Raw genomic sequence first — 25,704 nt, 5'->3', positions numbered from 1 at the left:
CGTCGTCGAGGTTGATGCTGTTTTGGCACATGGATTGGTAGTGTCCGCGACTCTATTGAAGCCAGACGAAAGGTGCCGCGTTCCCGTGCGCCTTGCAAACTTCACTAAAGAGGAAATAATTTTGCCCCGAAATAAGAATATTGCTACATATCTGTGCGCTGTGGAGAATACAAAAGACGAAAAAATGCTTGCGGTCACAGATCATTGCCAGGCATTGACAGATGATGAGATCCCGTCTCTCTTTGATAGGTCTCACATACCTGAGGAGGAGTTGGCTGAACTGAGGAAGGTAATTAAGGCATACACTGAAATGTTTTCTCGAGGCATCTTTGATACCGGGCAATGTGAGGCAATTAAACACCACCTAGACACACGGGGCGCATCTCCTGTGTATCAGAGGGCCTACCTGGGACAGGTGGGTCTCCGCCGCTTGCGGCGGGGGTAACCTGCCACCGAATTTTTATCTGTTGTAGGCCGTGATTGCACCTGCCACCGCTTCGGTGGTGGACGACGGCTGTTGTTGCGGCGCGCGTCTTTCTATCTCTCTCTTCCTTCTCTTTCCTCTCTATTTTCGCTTCTGTCTGCATGAGGCAGCGGTGCATGAGCGGAGGTGGCTCAGCTACACAGCCAGTAGCAGGCCCGTGCATTTGCGTTTTCTTCTTCCTACAGCCAGAACAACAAAAACGTTCCGTATGCGCAGCGCGAGGAGACGGCCAAGCAAGTGCAGGATATGCAGAAATACGGAATCATAGAACATTCCAAGTCACCGTGGGGTTCGCCTGCGCTATTGGTTGAAAAGCCAGATGGGTCATTCCGTTTTGTAGTTGACTACCGGAAGCTAAACAGTGTCACCATAGTGGACCCGTATCCGCTGCCAGATATTCAGAAGACCTTGTCACGGTTGGGATCGGCGAAGTACTTCTCGGTTGTGAGCTTGGCCTCTGGCTTCTGGCAAATCGAGGTGGATCCTTCTGATCAGAAAAAAAACGACGTTTAACACGACCAGTGGTCATTATCAATGGGCGAGAATGCCCATGGGATTAGTAAACAGTCCTGGGCCCGCTTGCACGATAAAGGCCGAGCTAAGTCGAGACTTAAACAGTGTCTTTAGTATGACCAGACGTCTTCAAGACCGGAGTTACTCAGGGCTGTCTTAACATACACATAGAGACAGTGGATACCTAGTTTGAGGACAGCGGGTACCTATACATGAGAAATCTTGGCCCCTGCTTAGGGAACGCGCCGTGGCACCTGACGGCGCTTTCAGTCTGTCACGGCGTGGTGAGGGTGAAAAGCATTAATGAAGAAAAAAAAGAAAGAGTGATGGTCAATGCCCCTTTCATGAGTGGAGTGCCTAGTATGGGAGGCCACCGGACAAAGCTGTCACCATTGCCCATTGGCCAGGGCCAGTTGGGACTCTAGCGGTGAGCAGCCGAGCAAGGCCGCCTCCAAAGTCGAATTTTCATTCATGTTTAATTTCTTAGGGGGCATGATGCGAGCGCACATTAAAGCGTGCTGCAGTCGTTGCTGCCTAAAACAGAGCCCAACTCCGCATGTATATGACGCGTCGTTCACGTCTTAAGCAGCAGAAACCGTAGCCGTCGTGCGTGCTTCATTGGCAATCAGAATGTTCATTCTAGCAATGACAATTAAACTGTTAAGCCGCGTAGTTTTTTTCAAGCATTTGCCTCATTTTGTTGAATTACCACGTCTTTGCTTGGGTAATTTTTTTTTCTGTCATAAAATGCCTACAGGAACGCGCCACGCCCTTCCACCACACGCTTTCGTGATGACTTCAAAAAGCCTCATAGGGCAGCGGTTACATGCATTTGGGTAAGCAGCGTAGGTACGTGCGCACGTACTGGTGCTGGTGTGTGAGGGGGGGGGGGCAGACAGGCCGCGGATATCAGACTTTTACGTAGCAGCACTGTTAGGGAGCTTTAACTAACCGCAGTCCTCAAAGACAAGCATTGTGCTGACGTCAGTGCCGGTTGAATCACTACTGAGGCATAATATTTCATTTCATTCCATTTACTGAAGCCTTAAAGGCCCGAGGGCATTACATAAGGCGGTGGCAATAACATTGTATAACAGCATATGAACACCAGTTCAAGAAACAAAAACAAAGAAAACGAAACCAGCAAACAAACATTAGCAAAATATACAAGAGCAGACTAGTGTGCATTGTCAAATAGAACACTGAAGGTGACTCGTTAGTTTTGCTCGGAAAATTTCACGATTTTTGCATGAAGCAATAACGTCCGGTAGAGCATTCCATCGAGCTATTGCATCTGGAAAAAAAAGAGTTGTTCATTGCTGCAGTGCGGCCAAAAATCAGATTTAACGGGTGACTGTGATTAAGTCGACGGGAAATTCTTGAGGGAGGTTGCAGGAGAGGATGCCGGTTGTGAGGATGGTAAAAAAAAGAATGGAGGCAGAGACGTGATATAATGCGGCGTGATTTAAGGCTTGGGAGGGAAAGAGTTCGTTTTAGTGCTGTGATGCTGGTTTCACGTCAGTACTGTGATATGATAAATCACGCGGCACGGTTTTGGATGGCCTCTAAATTATTAGCGAGGTATGCTTGTGAAGGGTGCCAGATGGATGAAGCGTATTCTAGTTTTGGACGAACATAGGTCTGGAATGCGAGCTGTCTGATTTGGGGTGGTGCTGATTGTAAAAATATAGGAATCGACCAGTTCCATTTATTAAAATTTAACACCTATCAAAAGCTGAGAGTTGTCCCCCACAATTTTAGAGCACTCTTCGCACTTCAACTACCATTGAGGTTATGTGCGCCGCAAATGTGACCTAAAATCACCTTGAGACAAAAGACGCCGTATTGGAACGCTCACGAAATTTCGACCTCTTCGCATTCACTCTAAAGGTCGCTCATTCACGGATCGTGCGTTTTATCTCGACGCAAGATTCACCAATCATGCATTTAATCTTGATGCGAGACTCTCTGGTCGCTCATTCACCAATATCATTCCAATAGTCAACATCATTACATTTTTTATAAAACGCCTTACTAGCTGCCACGCTCACACATTCACATTTTTGGAGCCGTCACCACATCCTGTCTTCGACACGGTTTCCTTACCCACAGCTGGCACAGGCCGTCGCTCGAAACGTTGCCTGTAAACATATTTACCAGCGGTATACAAAACGGACCGCAATAGCACTAAAATAAAAATTTGCGCTTAGCAGCGGCACATGCCTGCAATACCCCTGAATTGAAAACGGGGACTTATTGACGTACTGAAAGATATGCGGTTTTCGTTTTAAAGGGGCTTTGCGAAAACATCTATACGATTGAAATATGCTTGTTAATCGATCCGTCTTCTGAAAAGTTGATTTGAATTTGTGACTAGTGTAAAAATACCAAATATACCGTTAATTTCTCAATCAGTTTACTTTGAGTGCTTGCACGCTTCACCGTGATCGCGTGCATCATGCAGTGAAGTATTCTCAAAACGCGACGGGGCCGTTTTGTAAAGAGGGCCTTTGCGACGGTGTGCCCAGTAAAGCGCTTTACGAAACCCGATAATAATGACGTTCTCACTACGCTTTCATTTAAGAAACCGACAAAGTCGCGTAAGTGCACATCAGGTACACATACTGTGGTACAAACGGTTTCTGTCAATTTTAGTCAGGCCCCTTAAATAAACAATACTTTCTTATATACCGCTGGTTTTTTCTGGAACCTTAAAGGCTGATATATATTGAAGTTTACTGCATTCTACCACGATATGACAGCTCCCACTAGTTTCATACAGGGCCTTATTGAAAAAAAAATGTATGTCCAAAGCTGTGTAACATTTGTAATGTACTTTTAGTTCTGGTGTACACCTATGCACAATATCAGTCATGTGCAAATGTTAGGCAGAAATGACGCACAAAATTTTATTTTTATTTATTTTTATTTTGCACCAGTTTGTAGAATAGATATTCTAAGACATTCTTCCCCAGAAGTGTACTCGATTTGTATATCAAAATGTCAGTACTCCACACCCCAATTTCTGAAACACAAACGAACACAAAAGTGTTACAGTATTCTTGACGAATACAGCTGTTCATATGACTATAGCAGTTGTTACCATGGCAGTAATGTGGTATACTTGTGCAACCACAGCATTTGCTCTCACCGTTTTTTTCCTGCAGTTAAGCAAAAACGACCAGGTGCTTTTTTTCCAGTCATATAATTCTTGCCTGTTCTGGGTGTTGGATGTGCATAGGGTTTGAGTGGTATTGCAACCACATGCAGATATGCAAGGTCAGTAGCCCTTGAGGTGATTTAATGCAAGCATGTGACCAGCACCAGCACGACATTGAGCGAAATCATTTGCACATACTGTTCTCACAGCATACAATTGAGGAAATTGTGGCCCACATTGGCAAGAAATATTATCATACAAGCGAAACAACATATACTTGAAAAAAGTACAAAATGACAGTTGTAGATGCCTTACACACACACACCAGCCATGCTGATATTTGTTCTGCAGGTCACACTACATAGTGAGTAGCAAAGAATAAATAACAAAGAACAGTTTGTAAGTGTTACAGGTGTTGGTCTCAAAGGGTGGGATTAATAATTTCGCCCTTGCAAGAGTATAATGCAAAAAAGTTTAGTTGACATAAAAACTGGATACTGCAGTGCTGCAAAAGGCTATAAACATTCTAATACAAGGTTAACCAAAATGCTGTTGAATATTGCACTTGCAAATAATAAGATAGTTTTCTGTGGCCCTATATATATTCTTCAGTTGTCACAATTGTAATTGCAATGTAAGCACTGCCAATAATACAAGTGTGATCATTGAAAGTTGATGGCAAAATTACACGTTACACTTTGAGCAGGTAGCTCGCATTTTATTTTTATGTCACATGGCTCGTCCAAGCATTGCTGCCATGTATGCCATATAATTAGAAAATTTATACAAAAGCTGGGGCTGTGAACACCTACCACAATATGGTAGCCCAGGCTTCTACTTTTGCATACATTCACCAAGTCTCCCATAGTTTACCATTGCACTTTAATACCGTGCAAGCATTTTACAAAATGGCAATCTTCGAGTCATGGAAAAACATATTGCATGTTTAACAATTTACTGCACAGACTCTAACAAAATATATATTGCAGGTAATAAAATAACAAACTTACGGCTTAAAAAAATATCTGTATTCTGTTAAGTACCATACTTTACCACACTGAACCAACTCTTGGTGTAATCAATGTTAAGGTTACGCTTGGTTTGATTTATTGGGCTTAACATCCCACGCTGACTCAAGCTACAAGAGATGCAGTAGTGGAGAGGTAGGGAAATTTCGACCACTTCGGATCTGTTAACATTGACTGATATTACACAGCAGATGGGCGCCTATATTTTTGCCTCTATCGAAATGTGGCCACCGTGGCCAGAATTCAATCCTTCATCTTCGGGTGCAGTAGTCAAGCACCCTAATCACTGTAACTCCACTGCAGGTAGACATTAGGCTTAGTGCTCAAGTATAATCTCCTATTTACATGTCTCGAATCAGATGTTGCAACCAAAATTAAGTAAAGAGGAAATGTCTATGCTCCATCTGTTATGCTCTATATGTAGTGCAACGTTAAACAGCTAAAAAGCAAATATTTCAATGCACACTCTTGCATAGGCTTCAGGATGTCAATACAAGACTGGCGTAGCACATAATGAAATAAACACATTTGCATAGTTATCCGGTCATGAGAGGTCACCCAGTTAAAATATTATACTCGGTGAAAACAGTAACCCTGGTGAAGATATGCATGTACAGACACTTGATCTTGCACTTCCGTGCGCTTGCTTATGCCGTACGCATACTCCTGGGACACATTGTAGAGTTAGCAGTTCGTCATGATTCTGGTCCACACATGGTCCAGTGACGTGTTGCTGATCATGGAGGGGATGGAAGCAGCGTTTCAGCTGCCCTATTGTGCTACAAAAAAAAAGCAATGTGAGTGGGCTACGCACTGCCACTATAGAGTTGGTGATGCGCATAATGCAGGTTGCTGCAGTCAAAGTGAGTGCATATAATGTAGAATAATAAAATGTCCTCTCCATCATGATGCATTTCAAATAAACCCAACTCTGCTCTGAGTAACCTGTGGTTTATGGAACTGATAACTTCGCAATATGCTTAAGAGAACTTCTTGTTGGGCTAGTTGGTGTTTTTTCATTATAAGTTAAAAGCGCCAAAACAACATGCATACACACAAGAAAAGAAGAACGGGACATAGCGCCTTTTCTTTTACTCACAACTGATTTACTGTGCAGGAAAAAGTACATATATATCACTGCCGGCACATGCACAAAAAACACATCCAGCATCATGTCATATAAGATAAGCTATGTTCAAGAAACGCTTTCTCTGCATTGTACAGATTGATTGACGTGTCACTGACACACAAATTACCTTTCTTTCCGATATAAATTCTTCAATTAGCTCTCTGGCCATCGTATTGCCACTCCTTGCAAGAATCCGCACGTCAGAAAAACATGGTTCACAAGTGCCTGAAAGGCAGAATCTTATGTGTTTCGGAATATTAGGGCCATCTTTATTTAGCTCTACATTACGTTCATGTTCCCGGATTCGCTGTACATGGAATGTATGCTTTGAGCATCTGTTCTTCCAGGCTATCACACAACCTGTAAACGTGTCTGGTCAAATGTAATGCAGTAAATACCCTTGTGCCATTAATAAATGGAAATATTTTGATACTGTCATTAAAGAAAACATATATCATGCTCAAAAGACAAAATAATGCTATGACTTTCTGGACAAATTGCTAAGTAAATATTGATATATGTCATTCAATACATATAACTTGACTGACACCCAACCATAATTTGCTTGTTTGCTGAAAAGCCCCCCCCCCCCCCCCCCCCTACAGGCTTGGCCAAAGTTATTGGACTGCAGCGTTATTTAACTAGTAAAGACATGCAAAATCAAAGTCAATTTCTTTCAGCATACACTGTTCGCTCAGCAACAATTGCAACTGTACCAAGCTGTTCGAAAAACACGGTCACGCACAACCGGTGAGTGTCCGGGATACCATCCAATCAAATTTAGAATGTGCTGTGCACGAACCTTTCAATCACTGCTCTGGTGGTGCCGTGAGCTGCATTGTATCGCTTTTTGCCATACATGTCCGCATCCTTGAGCCAAAGTCTGAATGGATAGCCACTGCAGCAAGATGCCGGTGTAAGTACCCGATTTGAAGAGCAGAGCGAGGCCACTGTGTGTGAGCACTCGAACATCGTATGTGCCCCCAGGCCACTTTGCGACCACATTGAAGATCTGGCACTTGCTGTTCACCACGAGCTGCACGAAGATGGAGAGGTGGAAATGCCTATTTATATGCACGCTTCCTCATACAGCTCATGGGCCTGGATCTTGACATGAGTGGCATCGATGGCGCCCACGATGCAGGGGAAACCTCCAGGAGCACAAAATACGCTCATGCAGCCCGGCAGCTCATCCTGTGATGGCCAGCTGTATAGCAGGACGCCTATATCACTTCTGGCGCGCATTTTTATCGCTCACGGTTGCAGACAATCATGTGGCAGCACAAAAAAAAGTATAAACTCCACGCTGATGCTATAGCGCAGCAATACTTGTCCCTTACTCTGTCGGCGACGTGCCGATGGGGCTCTGAAGAGGATGCAGTGCAGAGCACATGCCCTAAGTGTCCAAGGCCAGCTGCCGAGGTGGATCTTCGCCACATTTTATGGACATGCCCAGGAATGTAGCCGCAAGAATAAAACAACTACAAGACGTTGTGCTGTCGGTTATAAAGGAGAAACATTTACACTTGTGTCTAATGGACAAATTACGAGCCGGAGCATGCTCCGGTTCCTTAAAGAAAATAGACTGCATGATTTCCTTTAAGTTAAAAGACAGCCTCATTCTATGCTACACAGCAAGCCTTCCAAAAAAAACCTTGTCGTAGACCCTGCATGATGCAAACCCCGTCTAGGTGCACAATCGGTACCATAAACCTGACCTAGTAAACCGTTGTGCGCGATCAAGGCAATAAACGCTTATGACCGCAATAAGCGAAAAAAATAAACGTTCCTGAAAATGTTGCTTCGCTGTCACTAACGTCCGCTATGGGCCCTGTACATCACAACGACCGGTTAATAAAGCTATACGATTTAAAACACTTTCTTCTATTTTTTCCTACCTTGACTATACCGGTCAAGAAACATCCCAACAAGCAAAATGGGTGAAATGACAACGGCGGCTCTTACCGTGTCCAGGCTGCGACGTCCCGTTCAGTGCGAGAAAGACTCTTTTTACTGCCCGGCCTGCCGTCGACTCGTCTACGCCTACCGGTTTACCAGCCGTTATGAGGAAGCCGCCGGTAGCAAAAACTTCCCCGCCAGAAGCACCTTGCAGTATGAGGTTAACGCATGACTGCGACGAGTCGAATAATGTTGGTTTGAGGCAACGGATGCCGACTGGCCGAAGCGAGATCGCAGCTGCAACTCCTACTCGCAGGGATATTTCCTGTCCCTGAAAGCACGTTCACGACACAGGTGGAGATCTGCAAGGGGCAGCACGAGATACTGACGTTCCGCAGGCATTTGACGAACGAGAAAACGTGAAAGAAAGCACACCACGCTGATCAACAAACACAATCAGTGACCATCTGTTTAGTTTTATGGCCTCCCAAAACATGGCGACGGGATTTAGTGCAGTTTCATAAGATGCCGAGGAGCGGCGCGCACATCCTTATTTAAAAAAATAACGCAAGAAAGACACGGGGTTAAAAAAAAAACGCGTATATGGGCGTCAAGCCAAGCCGATGGATGGATGGATGGATGGAATATAGGAGCGTCCCCTTTGAAACGGGGTGGTAGCAGTAGCTATCATGCTCAGTTTCCTCCCTATATCGGATGGGATGGATGGATGGAATATAGGAACGTCCCCTTTGAAACGGGGTGGTAGCAGTAGCTATCATGCTCATATTTCTCCCTATATCTTATTTATTGATTTAAAATGGTTAACTAAACCCTCATTCTATTTATTAAATTTTTGTTCCTATATTACTAACATTAGGTCACTTCTCTGCTTTTAAGCTACCAATCTTCCAGTCGTTTTTTGCTAGTTTCCACCGCCGGTTTATTCACCCGGCCACTGTTATCTCTAAACCCCAGAGCTTCAGGAACAGTGATTGCGCCTGCATCAACTTCCGGATGGATACCATTACAATCGAGTATAATATAGTCAATTGTTTCACTGGAGTTACCACATACAGCACGTGCGTCATCTCCATTGTTAAATTTCTTTTTGTCTTAATTCTATGGCGCTGCCATCTCGCGGTGAAATATTGCGGCAAACGTCGTGACTGCGCAGCTCGTTCATAGGCTTTGTACAGGCATCCAGCCTATCTCGGTTGGTTCTGGATGTCCCCATGGCCAGTGTTCTTAGCTGAGATTTCCCTACGGCTTAAGTCGCTTGCACAAAGTGTTCAGTGCTCGTTTAAGATTGCTGTTCAGATGGATCTTACAGACAGCGTACAGGCAGTCTTAACTGCAAACTTTATTAAGATTCAAAATGGCTGCAGTGCGGCTGCTACTGTTGGATGCACATGCTAGACCCCTTGGAGCGTGGAAAACGAGCAACGAAGTTCTTCTGTACCCCTTCGTGTTAATGCAGAGGTGAACCGCGTCCTCTCAGAGTTGTTTAGTGACTAGAAACTTGTGTCGACGTTGCTCCGTTGCTCTTTGGACTGCCATGCGAGTCGCGCTGGCTTCGTCGTCTTGAGGTGAGCTTGAACATTTTCGCCACTCTTTTGCGCGGGTGCTTTGCTATGATACGTCTCTCGTGTATTGAACGGTGAATGCAGTAAAAAAAAAAAAAATACGCGGAACGTAGTGATGCTCTTCAACACCGTTTTGTCTGTGCTATGATACCCGGGCGATGCACAATTATTGAAGGTGTGTTTACGAAGTCATTGTTTGGTTGCCGTAGTTGTCGTCGTAGTTGTTGCGACGCACATATTTTTTCCGTTTTTCCTGTTGTGTGTACTGGCACCGTACATCACACGGGGGCCTTTAGTGGTGTGCCTACGTTTAAACGTGGAACGAGCTGCCGGTTTCAAACCTCGCATGAGTGTCACCTGCTAATCACCTGTTTCTTTCCGCTCCTTGTGTAAAATGGGGCGCGCAGCTCAAACATGCGTTCGTACCGCGACATGTATGTTCCAAATCAAGAGCAATTGAAACGTGTGTCACAAGTGAAACACGTACGTCTTGTTTCCAGCCACCATTCTCCGGAGGATGGGCCTGGCGTGAATACATCAAAGCTTTGGGAGGCTTCCAACGCGTCGTGTGCGCCATCCATTGCACTCTCTTCGAGATCCTAGTGCTGGGCTGCATCTGAGAGCGTGCACAAACCAACTGATCGTCTTCGCATTAGTGCTTCAGTGATTTTGCGCTGTTCAAACAGCGCTTGTTCTGCTATCTCAGGTAGCAGCTCGCAAGAAGCCCGTTGATGGTTGGATGTTTATACTTCCCCGCTGCTTTTCGTGTCAACGCTGTGTGCTTATTGTGTGGAGCCGAGACGTTCAAGCGTCACCAGAAGTGAGACCTGCTGCAGATTGTTTTGATTGCTCATGTATGCTTGGTGTCCGCGCTATGTGTTCAGTGTGTGCAATGTGGATGTTCACAGTGCTGCTAGAGAAGTGAGACTCGTTGCACCTGTGCTGTTGGTGTCAGCCTTGTCAGCTTTGTCTGGTGCCGAAACGTTCATGTCAACACATCTGAAGCTGCAGCTGCCAACGTTGGACTTTTAACCTAGCAAACCTTAAAGGTTGCTGTATCAGGCTCCAGTATAATTAAGCACTCACTTTTGTGAAGAAAATTGGTGCAGTCCTGACCGGCCTGCTTTTAAAGTGTAATTCACAATAATGCAGATGTTCGCAAAGTGTTTATGCAATTAAAAAGGCATATTGCATTAATTTAAACAAAATATCTACACACTCTTTGAAATGTATAACTGCAGTTGCAACTTTTGGAACCCTTTTAATAGCCTGCAGAGTTCACATACTCATATTCCTGTATCCAGTGTGAGCAATGTGTTGAGTACTGATACTACCTGTTGCTGCAAGCAGGTACGTTTTCTGTTTGCCAGGAATGTGAGAGATGCTTCCAACTCCCTTGAATACTATGTCCGCTGTCTTGAAGACCTTTTTCTCAGGCTGCATGACCACGATAAAAATGTGCTGCAGCAAAATCCAGCTCAACCATGGCTTGTCCTTTATTTATTATATATTTATGTATTATGTTACTGTGAAAGCTACTGTGGCAATCAGCAAAACACGATAAAGACGCAATCACAAAAGTTAAACTTATCCGTGACAAACTAACAATAAATGGTGTAGCCTATCCCTGGAACATGGAAACTAACAGTCGTGTTAAGCTGAGCAGCACTCGCGGCAGCTCATCCGATAAAGACCATTGACAAATATTCAATAAGGAACTCGGACTGCTAAATTTTAATGCCTGCAGTATTGTTAATAAGACTGAACATCTCAAATTTTTGTCAGTGTTGCACGAGCCGCACTTCATTGCTGGCACCGAAACCTAGCTGCACGACGATGTACAGGCCAATGAAGTTTTTCCACCCTACTATAATGTCCTTAGGAAAGACCGAAAAACAAGAGGTGGTGGCGTCTCGCATTTTAGGAAACGTAGCGCAAAGAAGACAAGGACAAAAAAGAAGGAAACACACGAGCGCTTACTCACAACTGATTTTTTATTAGAAAAGCTAACAGAATATATAGGGTACAAAAAATATCAAATACATGAAATAAAGGAGGTGAATTGACAACACTTGACAAAAATGTGGGAAAAAAGGCAAGTCTGCAAAGATACACAAAAAAACACGTGAAAAAACTACTTCACCACTGATTCAAGGTATGTAATCTCTACTTTTGTTAAGTTAATAGATGCTTCCCTAACACACTTATCCCCTCCTTTCATATGATATGCCTCTATAATTTCTCTTGTACGTTGATTGCGCGATGTGCCAAGAACGATAGTTTTATCGAAAATGGGGCGGCATTTACATTTCGTGCAATGTTCAGGCAAATTGTCTTGTGATGTTGGGGTGAAAGAATTTCTATGTTCGAAGAGCCGGACATTCAAACAACGGCCAGTCTGCCCTATGTAGTATTTTTCACAAGAAAGAGGAATTTTGTAAATTACCTGCGTTCTGCACTGTACATACCTAGATTTATGGTTAACATAGCAGCGATGCTCACTTTTTAACGCGTCTGCCTTTCTTCTTACCAAAGCACACACACCTGACAATTTCGTGGGGGCTGACATTACTGTGCCTACATCATACCGATTGGCGACATTCCCCAACCCATGTGAAAAACGGTGCACGTACGGCAGAACCACTGGTTTCCTTTTATTGCTGCAACACTTAGACTTTTTCGTGTCCTTTCCCTTCACCCAAAGCAGGAGTTTATCACATCTGCTACTGATTAACGGAAGCGGATAACCAGAATTACTCAATCTATTGACTTGATCTAGAAAACTTTTACAAATTCTATGCTCGCAAGATTTAATTAAAGCAGAGCGCAAACAAGACCAGACAATTGCATTTTTTACCACTTTGGAATGTCCGGAGCGAAAATGTAGTAAAGGCTTAGATGATCTAGGGTGATAACCCCAACACACATGCTTATTCCCAAAATGAAGAGATAAGTAAAGAAATTGTAGAATACCATCATTGGGCAATTCAATTACAGAGATTATAGAGGCATATCATATCATGAAAGGAGGGGATAAGTGTGTTAGCGAAGCATCCATTACCTTAACAAAAGTAGAGATTACATACCTTGAATCAGGGGCCAAGTAGTTTTTTCACGTGTTTTTTTTTGTGTATCTTTGCAGACTTCCCTTTTTTCCCACATTTTTGTCAATTCTTGTCAATTCTCCTTTATTTCATGTTTTTGATAATTTTTTTTGTACCATTCGCTTTTCTAATAAAAATCAGTTGTGAGTAAGCGCTGTGTGTGTATCCTTCTTTTTTGTCCTTGTCTTCTTTGCGCTACGTTTCCTAAAATGCGAATGCACCAACTCGCCCAATTCAGCATTCTTGTGGTGGCGTCGCCTTGTTAAGAAAAGTTTAACCTACGATCTACATCCCATACATGACCTACATCTACATCCCATGACAAGTTTATGGTGGAAGTTATTTCTTAAAGATACTTCATTGATAATTGGCATATTGTACAGGCCCCCTGGTAGCACTGTTGAATTTTTTCAGAAGATGGATGATTATATTGCAAATATTGCCAATAAACGTTGTAGAATTGTACTGTTGGGTGACTTCAACCTGCCAGGTGTAGACTGGGAGTTTCGAATCCCAGGAACAGTAGAAAGATTCCATGCCGAGTACGTGTTAGAAATAATGGCTAAGCATTGTCTAATCCAGGCGGTTAATCAAGCAACTCGAGTGCAAGGGCAGAGCAGCGGAATACCGGACTTGCTTTTCTATAAGACGGTTTTTTCCAGTACGACGCAACTATAAAGGACGGAATTTCTGATCACAAAGCTGTTGTGGCGAACATTTGGTTGGATAACAACATTACACGCAACAAAAGGGTAATTGCTTATAACTTTAATCATGCTGACGATACCGCAATACTTGACAAATTAGAGTTTGCACTCGACCGAATCCTCAATACTAGAGATGTAGGCACTTTATGGACATATATTAGAACTTTGTTCATGACTGTACGTTTCAGTTTACACCCTCTAAAATCCGACGAGTAGGAAGGCCCAGTCCATGGATAATGCGTAGCATAATTCACTTAAAACAAAAACTATGGCGAGCACGGCAAAAAATTCCAAAAAACCCGGTTCTTATTGCTACGCTTAGTACGCTGGTGCGAGAAGAGCTACAGAAAGTTAGAAGATTGTATTTTTCTACTACATTACAAGCACATTTGCAAAGTTCTCCTCATAAGTACTGGAGTTACCTATCCGGCTCTAAACTTGATTTGAACGGCGTCCAGGTGAATGGAAATATTTGCATTACCCAGTCCATAATTGTTAACTTGTTTAACAGTTTCTTCAGCTCTCTTTGTCTAAAAGCCTGACAATAGTACGATGGTAGCAATGTATAAGGCCAACACTGATTGTAATAAGGATCAAAACAGTGTTATCTCGAAAGAAAGAGTGTTATCTGTTACTAAAGATGGACCGGAATAAGTCGTCAGGTCCCGATATACCTAACGAATTCCTCAGGCATTATTGTGAATTGGTCTCAGAGTTATTGGTGAAGTTTTTTACTGTATCTCTGCATGAACGTTCTGTTCCGAGTGATTGGCTGCTTGCAAGGGTTACTCCTGTTCATAAATCGGGTAAAAAATTTAGCATAGAAAATTATTCTCCTATATCTATTATATCTGCTTCGCGCAAACTGCTCGAACATGTCATAGCTAAACATTTAATGGGCTTTCTCGAAAATAACAATCTGTTTTACCCCAGGCAACATGGTTTTCGACGTCGCTTATCGAGAGCAACTAAACTTTTTGAAACTGTTCATACCTTCGCCGCAGCCATCAACCCAAAGAAACAGATAAATGTTATTGCATCAGACCTACGTAAAGCATTCGACAAAGTGTGTCATGATAAAATGCTTAAAAATGTATACATATGGCATTGATTTGCAGATTATTATAACTGGGTACGCGCTTACCTTTCCGACAGGAAACAATTTGTCGAAATAGCCGGCGAACATTCATCCACCTCTCATGTATCATCCGGTGTATCACAAGGTTCTGTTTTAGGTCCGGTGTTATTTTCAATATACATAACGACATTGCTGAAGATACAGACTGTCATGTGGAAGTGCGGTTGTTCTAAGACGATTCTCTCTTGTTTTTCCACGTAAGAACTGATGATGATCAAATGTTGCTGAATTAGTCCATGAAAAAAGTATGATTGATGTATGAAATGGGATATGCAAATCAACCCAATGAAACTTGTTGCGATGACCATACCCAGCAAGAAATCTCCCCTACTTTTTACCTGTAATATTAACAACATTCCAATCCAAAGGTGTAACAAATTAACATACTTAGGCATCACAATTACTGAAACTTTAAATTGGGGCGTAGAGATTGCTCAGATATGTGGTTCAGCTCAACGAAAACTTGGCTTCTTAAAACGTAAGCTGAATCACTCAATACCTGATAGTTAAACTTCAAGAATTTAAAAGTATGGTCCGACCTAAGTTAGAGTATGCAAGTATTATGTGGGACCCACATTGCCAGTATCAGTTCATTAAACTCGAGAGGGTGCAAAGATTAGCCTTAAGCTTTATATTTTCCGCTTAACGGAAAACACAGTCAGGCACTGCTCTACGCATCTAAGTTTAACAACCTGAAGTAGCCAAATGTAGAAAAAATAGCGCGCCTCAAGTTTCTTTATATGCTCCATGAAAATGACTTCAACTTAGACTTCACTCTCTATATCCGAACCCCAGGAAGATTATCAGCTCGTACTAATCGCTCATTTGCCATCATGCCGTACATATCTAGAATTGACCTGTTTAAGCACTCGTTCCTTCCGAAAACCATTGTTGAATTTAATAACCTGAACCCCCACATTTTTTATAACACCAGCTGAGCTGAGCCTTTCGAGTAAAAACTAGAATTGTATTTCTTGTAGTAATATTCGTGCCTTCTGTATTTTCGCTTTGTTTCCTACCCTGTGACAGCCTGTAAGGGCTTAGAGTGTTGTAAATAAATAAATAAATAAATAAATAAATAAATAAATAAATAAATAAATAAATAAATAAAAATAAATGTCAATGTTGGCCAAGAAAGTGTAGCAAAATGAGGGGCTCGCAATGGCACACACATGATTGGTTTGCTTCCTGGGGTTTTTGTGTCCCAAAGTGACTCACGCTATGAGAGACATCGTAGTGAAGGCCTACAGAAATTTCGACCACCTGGGGTTCTTTAGCATACACTGACGTCGCACAACACACAGGCGGTAGACAACAGTCAAATAACGAATCACCAAAAACTTTCAGGGTATTCTGACGTTTTGAAAGTATATATGCATAAAAATTGTATTCATCACTGCCATATGGACAACGAAATCATATGATGGCTGAAATGTAAATTATTACAAATTAAAGCACACTACGGGGGCATCCTCAACTATGACCTATATATATGTAGCATATACAACAGTACCAGCTGAGCTGCTGTGTAATCTTATACTTTCGTGGGTACCATTACCATTGAGCAGAGCATTACAGAAATGGAAAAATATACTTACTTGATAAGAAGCGTAATTGATTACAGTGGTCATTTCAAAATAATTAATCTATGCAATTAATAATCTGAAATTGTTTACCAAATTCATCTCCTGTTAATGTTTCTAGTTAAATTATATTTACAAACACTGTAATTCATTATAAGTAATGATTTGCTTGAAGTTTATGTACAATTGAACTGTCTCTGTTTGTGTAAGCACCTTTAATTTGACACTATTTGCAAGTGGTACTCTCCCTCATAGGGGCAGACACAGGACAATTACCTAATGGAATGTGAATGCAGTGTGAGAGGGAGCTATGCAAGAACGCCTTCATGCATAAAAACAACCAGTATAGCAGGGTAGCAAATCGCTCTTACAATTCCATAATAATTAAGAAATCACTGCTATACAGGTTGGACATAAACGTTGCCAATTTTTACGTGGGTATTCATTCTGATGGAATTGATGATCAAAAGTATGACTTCTACTCACACCACAGAAGTGAAGAAAAGCTCTTTAATCACAATACGCGAGGCAACATATTTCATTTCCACTATCATCGTCTTCACAAAATGGTGCTTCATCAGGTGCTACCATACATTGCATTGGGGCTTTGCTTTTTGGTTGCATTTTCGGGTATTAAAGCAGTTGTTTTTATGCAGGATGCTGATACTACCCATTACTTCGTGTACTCCCGCTCTGCCTGTGCCATTACAGAAGCCTGAAAACCGTTTCATCTTAATTTTTCGTTGGCTCAGGCTTTTTCAGATAGTAGCATCACAATATTTCCCGTGATAAATTACAATCCTTCAACATTCAACCCTTTAAAGGCTCATAATCTTTTTAAATTACTGTAGCTTTTTAGGGTATTGAGCAGGCTGAGGGCATGGAAATACTGTGCACAAAAGGCTATTTTGCTAAGATTCTGTATCGTGGTATATTGTTTGTACAGAATTTCTTGTGGTTGTGCTATGCCGCACTTCACTTCCAAATGGTCATCATTGAAATATTTGTGTAAATTACAAAGGGCTACAATTGAATGTAATGATTGCAATATGCGAAGTTTGAAAGTATTTTGTTACAACACAAGTGACTTTCCTGCTTACAGAAATTTAAATATTTCGGCAGAAAATTAACTCGGTTGTTCTACAGGAGAACAAAATTGCATACGGTTCCTCAGGTCAGCTATATACGTGCCGTGTCTTCACTTGTCTTGCATCTTAATCTTTGCTTTTGCTGTCAAGTGAAAGCCTCCAACAAAGCCTCCAGGCATGAGCTTTTAAGTGCTGTCAATACCTTAATGATTACAGCAGGCAAAGGAGGTCATGGTCACAACACCCAGCAGCAATAAATGGTTGTTGACATATTTATATACTCTCCTTCGTATCTGATTTCATTAGGGACATTAAATATCGTTGCTGAAAGTATGCTCTTTGTCCTTGCTAATATCCGAACACTGATTCTTTAATTGCATGTGCACTAACAGCTTGTATTGACAATGATTAACCTATTACTCGGAAGTAAAAGAAAGGGGGGGGGGGGGGCACATACCCACTAAATTTTGTGTGCAGAGAAATTGCTGTTTTGTGTTTCACAATATAATGCATAGTGCACTGAATCTTTCAAGTGGTACCTGTGTAATGTTTAGAGTATTTCTATGCAATTTGTATTGAATACACTAGTACAAAATTATATAAACATGCAACATTCCTATTTAGTAGTCATAGTTTCGAAATGCTGACAGTTATTTTTAAGGCTCTTTGTGTTCTTTGAGTTCAGTCTACTGCATGTTTCTTTTTTCAGCCATTCTATGAACATGTTTGCCTATAACATTGGGCAAGTACATGCAAAATGTTTTCAGCCAACTCGCAAGAGGCTCAGTATGGCGGCGGGTTGCATTCTGTTTATATGCTAGTTCGTCCCTGTCTCATAAGGGCAGTGCCCAGAAAGCATTTGCATGCCTGTTGTTTATGTAGAGTTTTTTTTTCTGGGGGGGGGGGGGGGAATAATTTTTCTTCACTAATTTTCTCTTGCAAAATGAAGTGTTTCATTTATTAATTGCCTTGTTACTAGCCCCCATAATTTCTCATAACCAAGCTCTTGTGTTGTTGCTATGCCCAAAATTACATCATTCCCATCACAGCTTGCAGCCCGGCATCCTGTGGGTACTCATGTTGTCTGAGCACAGCACAGTGGCTCAGTTTACGGAACTTGGCTGTTAGATCCCGAGAACCCTACTTCGATTCTGGCCTTGGTGTTTGCGTTTAGATGGTGGCTAAACACAAAGCTGGCCGTGCACAGTGCAATCTCAGTGCATGTTATACCCCTGTCACATGGGCAGTGTCGATCCTCATTGAACTCGACCTGCATTCAACTCAACGCAGATCGAGGTTGTCACACGGCAACTTTCAAGTGCAATCGAACTCGATCCTGCTTGACTTCAAGCTGCTTCCTCAAGCGCTCTTGAGATTTCAAGCACACTCGAAAGCGGTCGTCGGCACCCTGGTTCTCAGTGAGCTCTAAAGCGCACACGAGGAAAATTTCTCAATGCTCATTGAAAACGCCCGTGTAGCACTAGACGCTTCAATCGTTGAAAACGTCAATGCAAATCGAGCTCAATGAGAATCGAAAGTAATTGTATGACAGAGGTATAAAAAAAGCTGCGGTAAGCTTGTGCCAATCCCGACTATGGCATTGCTTAAAACTTGACATGCTAAATCCTGTAGACAAAAAGAATCATGCTCTCAAAACGTATGGGCAGAGGATGTAGAGACAGCACTGAATGGGTGCTTGAATGAGGACATAGTGAGTTTGTTAATTTTCAGTAGGTGACCGGCGGACCCGTCATAGGGAAGTGTCGGTCATATGAGGACAGATGAAAGAAAAAATGATAGTAATATTGATTATTAAAGGTTATGACTTGTAGTGACCCATATGTCTATAGACAACCTGTAATTGCAATTGATTAGATATGACTAAAATGATTTGTAATGACCAAATGTCTAACAGTGACTTGTTACGGCTACAATTGAGTGCTTGGTATTCCTGCCAAGGGGCAACAATTCCTGTCATTGGCACCGCTCACTAAGAGTCGCTCAAGCACTTCATGTTTTATGTGTATTCGCTGTTATGTAAAAGCATGTGTATGCCTTGTTCACAAATGTCGAGCACTACCAAATCATCTGACAGCTATTCCTATTTTTGAGGACACGTGCCACACAAAAAGTCCTGACCGTCAACCTTATTATTTTAATTAACATCAGGCAACACAGGTAATGAATAAACCCCTTGTTAGCTATCAAACTAGACTGTTTTCTGCAGTGCCACACACCATACCGCAATTACTATTGTGTCAAAAGGTAAAAGTACGGCCAGCAAAAACGAAGATAATAGCAAGGTTGAGTCTTTACTCAATCTTCATACAGAAAACATATCTGTACTAAAACGGGGTAAAAGTAGTAGCACATCTGTGGCACATATTGTAAAAATAAAGGAATAAAATAAAATGCTGCAATATAAGCCACTAGTGAAAACATGGTCTATGCGTGTCTCTTCCTGCCTTTTCCTCACATCAACCTCATAGCACTTCACTTACCAATTGTGCGTTAATTGCAGCGTGAATGTTACTGCAATCGCCAATCGCAGACCAAATGCTTTGTGAACACAAACACGATCCAAGGACAAACGTTTGCTCTGATCACTGGTCTTTACAGTACGGAGACGGTAAAATAGAGGCATGCAGAGAGCACAGCATTGCGTTAAAGCCAGCGACGACCACAGACATGACACAGGCGTGATCACGCGCACAACCTATCCCTTCGCCACAAGACGTATGCGCACGGCGCACAAGATGCTAGCGCGCACACATACGCACACACATATACGTCGAATGAAATTATGCAGCACAGCACGCGCGTTGGACGCGGAAGCTATTCGGCCAGCACCGGAAACGCACTTAGTCACAAGGACGATTTTATCGCACAATCAATTTTTTTTTCTTTTCACTGAACGCTCACTGATTCACGATGTGCTTGGCTGCCTTACTGCGCCGCGAAAGGGGCCCAAATGCTTCGTATGCTTGCAGCCGGGTACCGAAACGCAGAACCAGTGATTTCAACAGTTGCAGAGAAATACACTGCTGGAGAACGAATGCTGACCGAGGAAAAAACGAACTAGTGCGCGCACAGACCAGACAGCAAAACACCCGACTGCAATCTTCGTTGCTCACTTCGGCCCGGCTCGTGTTCACCAGAGCGGCTTCCATGAACACCCTCAACAACCACGTTGGTCATTTGACCTCATGACACAATCTTAAGCCGCAAAAAAACAATGACACGGATCTAGCACAACGCAAGAATCACAATGTTTACATCTCAAAGCAAGGACGGGGCCAGCACGTCCCTGCTTTCCCCTATTTCGCTACTTAGGGACCTGTCGTCCTTGTGTCTTAACTTAGACGGCACTAGAGTCGGAATCTTGCAAGCAACTTATTCAAGTGTAAGACTGAAGCCCAGTCTTGGCTCCAGTCTTAAGCAGCCATGCTAGCGGCCTATTCTTAAGACTCCAGTTTTGTCTGGACTTAGCTAAGACAGTCTTAAGATCGTTTGTGCAAGCGGGCCCTGCTGTCTGGCAGCGAACCGCCGACGTTGTGCTCGGGGGGGTGACTGGCCACACATGTTACGTGCACATGGATGACATAATCATTTATACCTCTACGATAGAGCAGCACATGATAGATATTGAGGCAGTGCTGAGGAGACTGAAAAGCGCCGGGCTGAAGTTGAAGCCGAGAAAGTGCCAATTTTTGAAGGCGAAAGTAAAGTACTTCGGGCATGTAGCGTCTGCCAATGGCGTGCGACTAGATGAGGAGAAAGTTGAGGCGGTTCTTCGCTTTCCCAACCCAAGCAGTGTCAGACAGGTGCGAGAGTTTCTGGGCTTTGTAGGGCATTATCGACGTCACATGCAAACTTTGCGCAATAGATAAGACACTGACATTGCTAACAGCAAAGCACACGCATTTTGAATTGACGGCCGAGGCACAAGCTGCTTTCGAGAATCGGAAAAGAAAGCTCGTTGAAGCGCCAATACTCAAGTACTCTCACTTTAGGAAATTTATCCTTCAAACCGCTGCGTCACAGAGCACGGTTGGAGCAGTACTGTCGCAAAGCGGAGCCTTGTTGAAGCGTTCCCTTTTTCTCTCGTCGAGCCGCGCGTGATCATTGGTTAAGCAACGTCGAAAAATCAACATAAGACTAGCGCTTTCCGGCCGGTTGCGTCAACATCGCTGTCGGGTGACGAGAAGGAAGGTGAAGCCGATGCGTTCAAGGCCAGGCGCTCTTCTCGCGCGGGGAAGGAGGTTTCTGGAAAGTCGTCGAACCTTTGATGCGGCGCTGAGCGGGCTTCGAGCCGCTCCGGCTTAATAAAAATGTGTGTCGATTTCGTGACAGCCGAAAAGTCTCTAACTTTGTTTTCGAAATAATGGCACCGATGCCCGCCAAAGAGTTTCACTGAAGTGAACTAAAAGATTCTGGTGCCACGGGCATAGGTATGTGTCATGGGTCATCTTAGGTGGCTTCAGCAATACTCAAATAGTAATGTTAAATTAGAAAGAAAGCAAACAAACACGAGTAAGAACATTACAAATCGTGATCTGCGGAGGCCATATGGTCAACAAAACTACTATGCTCGGAAAAAAAAAACGCTTCCGCCGCCCAAGGACCACGGTCGCCGTCAGCGCATAAAAACTAGCAGCGTGGAATACACTTCCGCACGACTAGAATAAAAGTACTTTCCGCATCGCCCCCGCTCAGAAGCCAAACGGTGCTGCTTCCATCGGCACTGTCCAAAGGCGCTCCGCATCTGTCACGCTGACAAATCGCTTCCTCTCTCAGAGAATTAAGAATAACGAGATTAGATTACCACTTCCCGATGCCTGGTTGAGTCGCTGCTTCAGTTTAATAATAGCAGCGACAACGTTGGCCGGTTCTCGTCTTCTTCACAGCATGTCTCTCTCTGAGCTATGTACGCTTCAAAAGCCAGACTTGGAAGTAGTTTTTTGCCAAATAACTGGGGTAATACCTCAAACCAGTCCGAAATGCTTATTAAGCAGATAAAGTCAATATCAATGCGCAACTAAACTGCCTAAGAAAGCAGCTAGCACACAGAAACAATTTAACGTGTTTTCCTACCTACGTACATACGCAACGCAGGCGCTGCCCAGAAGTGGCGCCATAATATTTCCTCGCAGCCACTTTTAGCCAGAAGTGTTATACTTTTGAATAGCTTATCTCGAATATATTTACAGAAAGTTAATCGTAGGATTCAACCAATTACTGTTAAATATTTGATTGCGCATAAATTGAACTTTATTCTACACCATTAAGTCACGCATCTTTGGATAGCTTATGTCAAGTGTAAGCGCACTGACGTTTCAATTATCTTAAATAGCTACGTAATTAGGTTAGTCTTAATTAACTACCTTTAATTAGTTACCTTTGAATAAACACTGAACTTTAGGTACTGCATCCAATCATATATATCTGGATGTCGAATGTCAGGTACAATTGCAGAGGACAAATTGCAAGTGTTCATTAGTCTCTGCTTATAAGTTAATTGTGATTGAAAATTATGATTTTGTTTCTTATCCAAGAAATTACATTTCTTGGTCAAGTCGTTTGAATTAACAACTGGACATTGAACTATAGCACCATGTCTGATATCGTTGGATAGCTTATAATGAGAGCGACTTTACCATAATATTTCCAGGTCTCAAGAACGGTTACCTAGTTACCTGCCATTAATGATAGAACCTTATCCGACGACATCGTCATACATTCTTGAAAGCGTCTCGAAGACTAAAATTCAACAATCGGGGGTTAAAACACGCAAAATTTTAAAACCTAGTGTTAACCGATCACTAATGCTCGCCCACCCACAGTCAAGCTTAACCATGGTTAGAATGCAGATGTGACAAGAGTATAAACTGTTAAAAAAACGCAAGAAAGAGAAACAGTAGCAATTTATGCGCGCGCGTTGGCGGCACGTAACGAGAAAAGGGCCCCTGTAACAATACTTGCAGTAATGTTCTAATGGAAGAGATCCCTAGAGCTGGTCATTGCGAGTATTGCATTCAAATTTAAAGGTTTTCCTCCTGCCCATAGCTTATAAACAATAGTTTAAAAATAATCCTTGCCACCACTGGGAACCGAGGAGCTCAACTCTAGCCGTTATCCATCCGGGCGGAGAGCTTCATCGAAAACAAAAGTGATATTTTCGAAATTCTCTCTCTCTCTCTCTCTCTCTATATATATATATATATATATATATATATATATATTGTTACGTGGTTTATTTACACGGCGGATATTAGTGCGCTGGTCGTTAGCACACCCAGATCGAACCAAACGAGCTTCCTCCTCCTCTTCAACTTCTCCTGCAGCCCCTCATCCTCCTCAAATACAGGACCACCGCGGGAAGTGCGTGACACTGCCCCCTTCGCAGACGAAGCCCGCCGGGTGAGTCAAGGTTCGTCACGCTGATAGCAGTGCTTCATGCCGGCCACGTGAACTACTTGAGTCTTTCGAGAACGACGACCATGGGTGGTCAGGCGAGAGACTACAAAGTTGACTGCGCTGATGTGTTCCAGCATAACGAAAGGACCAGTATACTGGTGCAACAGTTTCTGGGACAGGCCGCGCTTACGCAACGGCGTCCAAAGCCACACCAAGTCACCAGGGGCATAATTAACATCTTGGTGACGCTTGACGTAGCGCTGCTTGTAGCGTTCTTGGGAGGCTAAAGAGCAAAGTCTAGCGAGTCGGCGAGCTTCTTCAGCCAAAGAGAGAGTGTGCGCTAATGAAGTTTCGGCTGGGAGCGAGAAAGGTAAAAATGTGCCCAGAGTACTTCGTGGAAGTCGAGCGTAAAGAAGAAAAAAATGACTGTGGTCTGTCGTTTCGTGCTTAGCAATGTTAAATGCGTATGTTATAAACGGAAGGACTTCATCCCAGGTTTTGTGGCGCGAATTGACATACATTGCGAGCATATTGCTAAGCGTACGATTGGTGCGTTCGGTAAGGCCATTTGTTTGTGGGCAGTAAGGCGCTGAATGGCGACAATGGCATGAGCAGAGACGAAGAAGTTCTACAACTTCTGGCATAAATTGTCGCCCCCGGTCACTTATTAGCACACGAGGAGGCCCATGTCGAAGAATGATGGACCTATAAAAGGAAGGCCGAGACATCAGAAGCAGTGGCTGACGGTATGGCAGCAGTTTCACAGTACCGCGTAAGGTAATCTACGCACACGATGATCCAACGGTTCCCGTTGGTGGAACGGGGAAATGGTCCTGGAAAGTCAATTCCCGCCGGTTCGAACGGAGTTTGTGGCGGCGTATTAGGCTGAAGATGACCCGGCGGAGACCAGGTCGGGTGTCTAAAAGGCTGGCACTGGAGGCAGCTGGCCACATAATGTTGAGTAGTTTGACTCATCTTCGGCCAATAATAACTGTGTGCGAACGAGCGTGTGCGAAACAAAAATATGTAATTGTAATGCAGTTGTCAATTGTTAAAATACCCATTGTACTTTTTCGTATATTATTTGTGTTTCCAGTCTTTTCTTTCACTTTTTTCCGTTCTAATGCTAACAAGTCAGTTTACATGTGGGTGTCTTCTCTCCAGGCCCAATAGTTAAAAAAAAAAACTACCTTTCCTGCTCACTCCTGCAACTGTTCCACTACAGAGGTAGTTAGAAACTAAATAAGCTTTGCTCCGAATTAAGCTTAGTTGTGAAACAACGCCTGCTTTATTTATTTTTGAACTCCAAATTTATTCCTTCTTGGCATACTATGTAGCGCAAGCATTGTGTTGTAGTGAACGACGACGGAATCGCGAAATTGGGCGGCTGAAAAAATGTGGAGAAACGTTACAGACTTCTTTTTTTGGCACTCGTGCAAAAAAAGCAGAAATTCTAAAATTATGCTATCCATGCACTTGGCATGCCGTCGAATCAGAAGTTGTTCTGATGAGCTGCCGTTCTTGTATACTGGCTGCTACACGAAGCTATTTTGTGTTCATATGAATTTCAGGGCGACAAAGCCCTTCGCGGATATATTTCGCGTTTCAAGTTCTTGTAAAATATAGAAGCTGGCCCGCCGGCGTGCCGCGGGTGACTATAGCTGGCTCTGCAATCTTTTTTGCCACTGCAGTGATTTGAATATTCGCGGCTTGTTCAGCAAATAACTGGCGTTCTCCTTTGCCAAATGAGTGTTTGCAGATAATTATAGGGTATTTACAAGTATCGTATGTCCGCGATAATTTATCAGTGATTAATGCACCATGGTCATTGCAGTCGTGCGTTTGATTATACACGTATGCGATGGTCTACT

This window comes from Amblyomma maculatum, unplaced genomic scaffold, assembly GCF_055883805.1.
Source record: "Amblyomma maculatum isolate TAMU_Amacu unplaced genomic scaffold, ASM5588380v1 scaffold_13, whole genome shotgun sequence".
NCBI classification, from domain to species: domain Eukaryota; kingdom Metazoa; phylum Arthropoda; class Arachnida; order Ixodida; family Ixodidae; genus Amblyomma; species Amblyomma maculatum.
This window is presented reverse-complemented; position numbering follows the sequence as displayed.